Consider the following 5600-nt stretch of genomic DNA (forward strand, 5'->3'; position numbering starts at 1 on the left):
ATACCTTTACAGAATCAGGCATGCTTTCACCTGTTCAAGCTGAACTGACATTGGTCTTCTTAGCCAGCAGGAGTTCCTCTCTTGCAGCTGTTGAGGCTAGAGAACAGAATGACGTGTATTCATTCTTTATGGTAACTCTTCTAGCCCTCCCACTCCATACTACTTTAAAACTTCCGATGTTGCAGACGAGTTCCATCATTGTGACCCATGCTATTTTTCTCAATATTGGCTGGCTCGGCATAACAAGGGATGCCTACAGGACAGCCTAAATTGTGCCGGCAAGCTTCTACAGGGAGTCACTGGCAGATAAAGAGAAACTCAGCCCTAACCTGGCTCTTCTCTCTCACTCTCACTCTCCTTTCCCTTCTGTCCCTCTACCTGTCTCTCACTCTCTAAATACTAGTATTTATGTTGTATTCACTTCCCCGTCACAATCTTTCCGACCCTACTTCCTCTCTCCCTTCAATCAGTTCAACCCTCTTTTTTACTTTAGGAAACTCCACATCTTTTTTAAAGGCCCTTCCCATATTCACACTGCTTCTTGATAAGACATTTTTTTCCTTTCTTTGAAGGATAGTGAAATTGATTTTCTTGAAACATGGTTGGTAAACCATCAATTCATTCCACCTTACTTTATCATTATCCTTACTTATGGAATGCATTTCATCATTAGGACAGCTGCAGTGTTTGCCGGGCAAGGTGGCGTGTGCCTGTTGTCCTAGTTACTTGGGAGGCAGAGGCTTGTGGATTGCTTGAGCTCAGGGGTTCTGGGCTGCACTCAGCTGTGTTGATCAGGTGTCCATGCTGCATTGGGCATCAATATGGTGTTCTAGAGGGAGCTCTAGAATTTCAGGTTGTGTAACGAGAGGTGCACCGACCCAGGCTGGAAACAGAGCAGGCCAAAGCTTCCATGCCCATTGGTAGCAGGACAGCACCTGTGAGCAGTACGTGTTAAACAGCCTGAGCAAAATAGTGAGACCTAGCCTCTCTTTTTTGACTCAAATGTGAAAGTTTTGATTTTTACAAGGTGTAATAAATTATTTTCCCAAAACCAAATCTTTGTTTTCCTTTTGATATTTTTCCAGGAAATATGATGAACATTTGAACTGGGCCACGCATTTCAGCATAGCAGACAATTCTCCAGAATTGAGACATATTGCAACAACAAGCTAGCAGGCAGAGAGGACTGAAAACTCAGTGCAACCTAGAATAAATGGCTGTGTGATTTTCAGCAAGGATGACTCAAATGCATTCTTCCTTTTAGAGCACCTGTAGGATTAAACTGATCTGTCAAGTACAAAAGCATCCTTCATAGAGCAACTTAGAAATGCGCTTTCTGGCCCTTCTGCTGCATTTCTACGTCCAGCTCTAATTCATTTTTTGATTAGCCCTCATTCTTTTCATATGTGAATGAGAAGGAGAAATTACAGGGCCCTTCACTCTTTGAGCGAAACATGAAAAGACTGAGGGCTGTGCAACTCCCAAACGTTGGAGCCTCTGGCCTGTCGACCCTCGAACCTGCTCCTGCTCCAACCCGGCATCTCTTGTGGCCAGCAACCTCACAAACCCTGGAGGACCTGGCTACCTTTTGACTCTAAACCCCTGGGACTCCCATGAGTAGAGGCTCTACTCAAATCTACTTCTAATCCCTGGCAGCAGCCCGGAACCGCGAACCCTTCACACTCTGCACCCACCAAGCCTGGCCTGTGCCAGAGTGAACAAAGACCACAAGGACGACCCCACGGCGACTGTGACCCCGAGTCCGGCACCCAAGGACCTCCCTCGACACTCCTGAAGAAGCCTGCAGCCTCAGAACCAGGTGCCCCCCCAACCGCGATCAACAGAGGGTAAGATTTCCCGACACCAAAAGGTACCCCTGCACCCGGCGCTCCGCGGCCCCCTGTGCCCAATCCCGGGGTACCTACCTATCCTCCAACTACCCAACTTACCTCTCGAAGTGGTGGTGGCACCTGAAGAATCTTCGTCCCCGAGCTTGCAGTCTTTTTCTAAACCAGAGATTTCCCATTCAAATCAATTGAGCGCCCGAATGCTCAAAAGCACCCTGCACCCAGCCGTCCGAGTGGCCCTGGCAGTGCAACCTCTACATCTATCTACTTCCCCACTTGCCCTGGATAAGTGACCAGGAGCCCAGCTCCCACAGCCACGTGGCCTGCTAGTCAGCAGCCACCAACCAAGGCCCCCCTACCTCTCATAGGATAACATTGGGCCTAACTCTCTCTGCACCCGGCCGCCCTTGTGCCGCTGAGGGTGAACCAACTGTACCTACCTGACCCTGGGAGACGCCTGAGTCTATGCCCAGAACCTTAACTCTGCCAGTCGAGTACTTACCTTTAAACCGATAACTCAATCTTCTCCATAGGGTAACATTGACTGGTTTTTCCTGAAATTTCTTCCAAGTGTGGACTTTTCAAAACTTAAAATATTCACCAAAAATCAGCCGAGTAACGAAAACGAAAATACTCACCTGCTATTAGGTGAGCTCCCAGTGCTGGATCCTGGTGCCCAGCACTGACTCTGAAAAATACTTACAACTGTACTTACCAGTAACCCAATTTTCTCCCATAGGAAATCATTGACTGTTTTTCTGTGAAATTTCTTCTAAGTGTCAATTTCTGCAAACTTTAAATATTCTTTAAAAATCGTATAATTTCTGAAAACGTAATTACTTACCTGTTTTGGATAAAGGTCCCAGTACTGAGTCTAGGCACCCAGTACTGGATTACAAAAGTAACGAGAACATACTATACCTGCAACTTGAATTTTCTGCCATAGGGAATCTTAGACTGTTTTCTATGAAATATTTTCTGTCAACTTTTAAAATAGCAAAATATTGTCTAAAAATCATCACAGTAATTAAGTCGACTTTTATCACTTGATTCCAAGTACTGACCCAGGACTGAATCTAGGATCCAGTCCTGGAAATCCAAAAGTAATCCTAAAAGTAATCTGTTGCAAATAACTTGAAACTTCCATTGAGCTCAATGCATTATTGTGTTTAAAATGTTGTTGCCTATTGCAACCACTTGTAACTTTCTACAAAACTCAATTGCATGTTGCAAAAGTATTTATATAAAGCATCTCATTCTGAGAAAGTATATTTTAATACCTATTGTTGGTTCTAAAATAAAACAAGCATATATTTTTTTGTAGATAAACCATTGGCCTAGAGTTCAGTTATTGAGTGTGTGAGACCATTTGCTGACTGAGTGTGTGCAACAAATGCTTTACACTGTCCTCTGATACTGCCTTACTGCTCGACCAAGCTACCACTTTAGAGAGTAAGGTTATATCTAACTTTAGCCTCTGCCAAACCTCTGGGGACTGTGGACTCTGTACACCCTGTACCTATTTGGGAACAGTATATACAGAGCCACTTTCTCACACTGCAGTTCTCCAATATAGGTCTGTCAAGATCATTACTCAATATACATTGATTTGGCACAGTATAAAATAAGTCAAGAAGTCTCCTATGAAAAGATATGCAAATCTGTTCGAATCACTTTCCCTAGTCAGGGGACCCACTAGCTGGAAGGGGCAGGGAGGACCAAAATAGCTCAACGGTATAGAACACTGCATGAGGAGCTGATTTTGAGGTGGTAGAAGATAGAGTAATCCAACTGGACCTCAATAAACGGTTTCCTAATGTGCAATAGCCCCTGACCACCTCTGACGCAAAAGTGTAATCTCATACCTTTGCAGAATCAGGCATGCTTTCACCTGTTCAAGCTGAACTGACATTGGTCTTCTTGGCCAGCAGGAGTTCCTCTCTTGTAGCTGTTGAGGCTAGAGAACAGAATGACGTGTATTCATTCTTTATGGTAACTCTTCTAGCCCTCCCACTCCATACCACTTTAAAACCTCCGAAGTTGCAGACGAGTTCCATCATTGTGACCCATGCTATTTTTCTCAATATTGGCTGGCTCGGCATAACAAGGGATGCCTACAGGACAGCCTAAATTGTGCCAGCAAGCTTCTACAGGGAGTCACTGGCAGATAAAGAGAAACTCAGCCCTAACCTGGCTCTTCTCTCTCACTCTCACTCTCCTTTCCCTTCTGTCCCTCTACCTGTCTCTCACTCTCTAAATACTAGTATTTATGTTGTATTCACTTCCCCGTCACAATCTTTCCGACCCTACTTCCTCTCTCCCTTCAATCAGTTCAACCCTCTTTTTTACTTTAGGAAACTCCACATCTTTTTTAAAGGCCCTTCCCATATTCACACTGCTTCTTGATAAGACATTTTTTTCCTTTCTTTGAAGGATAGTGAAATTGATTTTCTTGAAAGATGGTTGGTAAACCATCAATTCATTCCACCTTACTTTATCATTATCCTTACTTATGGAATGCATTTCATCATTAGGACAGCTGCAGTGTTTGCCGGGCAAGGTGGCGTGTGCCTGTTGTCCTAGTTACTTGGGAGGCAGAGGCTTGTGGATTGCTTGAGCTCAGGGGTTCTGGGCTTCACTCAGCTGTGTTGATCAGGTGTCCATGCTGCATTGGGCATCAATATGGTGTTCTAGAGGGAGCTCTAGAATTTCAGGTTGTGTAACGAGAGGTGCACCGACCCAGGCTGGAAACAGAGCAGGCCAAAGCTTCCATGCCCATTGGTAGCAGGACAGCACCTGTGAGCAGTACGTGTTAAACAGCCTGAGCAAAATAGTGAGACCTAGCCTCTCTTTTTTGACTCAAATGTGAAAGTTTTGATTTTTACAAGGTGTAATAAATTATTTTCCCAAAACCAAATCTTTGTTTTCCTTTTGATATTTTTCCAGGAAATATGATGAACATTTGAACTGGGCCACGCATTTCAGCATAGCAGACAATTCTCCAGAATTGAGACATATTGCAACAACAAGCTAGCAGGCGGAGAGGACTGAAAACTCAGTGCAACCTAGAATAAATGGCTGTGTGATTTTCAGCAAGGATGACTCAAATGCATTCTTCCTTTTAGAGCACCTGTAGGATTAAACTGATCTGTCAAGTACAAAAGCATCCTTCATAGAGCAACTTAGAAATGCGCTTGCTGGCCCTTCTGCTGCATTTCTACGTCCAGCTCTAATTCATTTTTTGATTAGCCCTCATTCTTTTCATATGTGAATGAGAAGGAGAAATTACAGGGCCCTTCACTCTTTGAGCGAAACATGAAAAGCTCAAAGCAACTCCCAAACGTTGGAGCCTCTGGCCTGTCGACCCTCGAACCTGCTCCTGCTCCAACCCGGCATCTCTTGTGGCCAGCAACCTCACAAACCCTGGAGCACCTGGCTACCTTTTGACTCTAAACCCCTGGGACTCCCATGAGTAGAGGCTCTACTCAAATCTACTTCTAATCCCTGGCAGCAGCCCGGAACCGCGAACTCTTCACACTCTGCACCCACCAAGCCTGGCCTGTGCCAGAGTGAACAAAGACCACAAGGACGACCCCACGGCGACTGTGACCCCGAGTCCGGCACCCAAGGACCTCCCTCGACACTCCTGAAGAAGCCTGCAGCCTCAGAACCAGGTGCCCCCCCAACCGCGATCAACAGAGGGTAAGATTTCCCGACACCAAAAGGTACCCCTGCACCCGGCGCTCCGCGGCC

At 45.4% G+C, this 5600-nt stretch overlaps 2 non-coding genes across 2 annotated transcripts; both read left to right on the forward strand.

The window, feature by feature from the left end:
* The first annotated feature begins 689 nt into the window (after nucleotides 1-689).
* LOC146854655 (signal recognition particle RNA) lies at nucleotides 690-989 on the forward strand. The gene has a single exon (XR_014959187.1).
* Nucleotides 990-4397: 3408 nt separating this feature from the next.
* On the forward strand, nucleotides 4398-4697 carry LOC146854656 (signal recognition particle RNA). The gene has a single exon (XR_014959218.1).
* Nucleotides 4698-5600: the final 903 nt, after the last annotated feature.

Source organism: Triturus cristatus, chromosome 4_1 (assembly GCF_964204655.1).
Source record: "Triturus cristatus chromosome 4_1, aTriCri1.1, whole genome shotgun sequence".
NCBI classification, from domain to species: domain Eukaryota; kingdom Metazoa; phylum Chordata; class Amphibia; order Caudata; family Salamandridae; genus Triturus; species Triturus cristatus.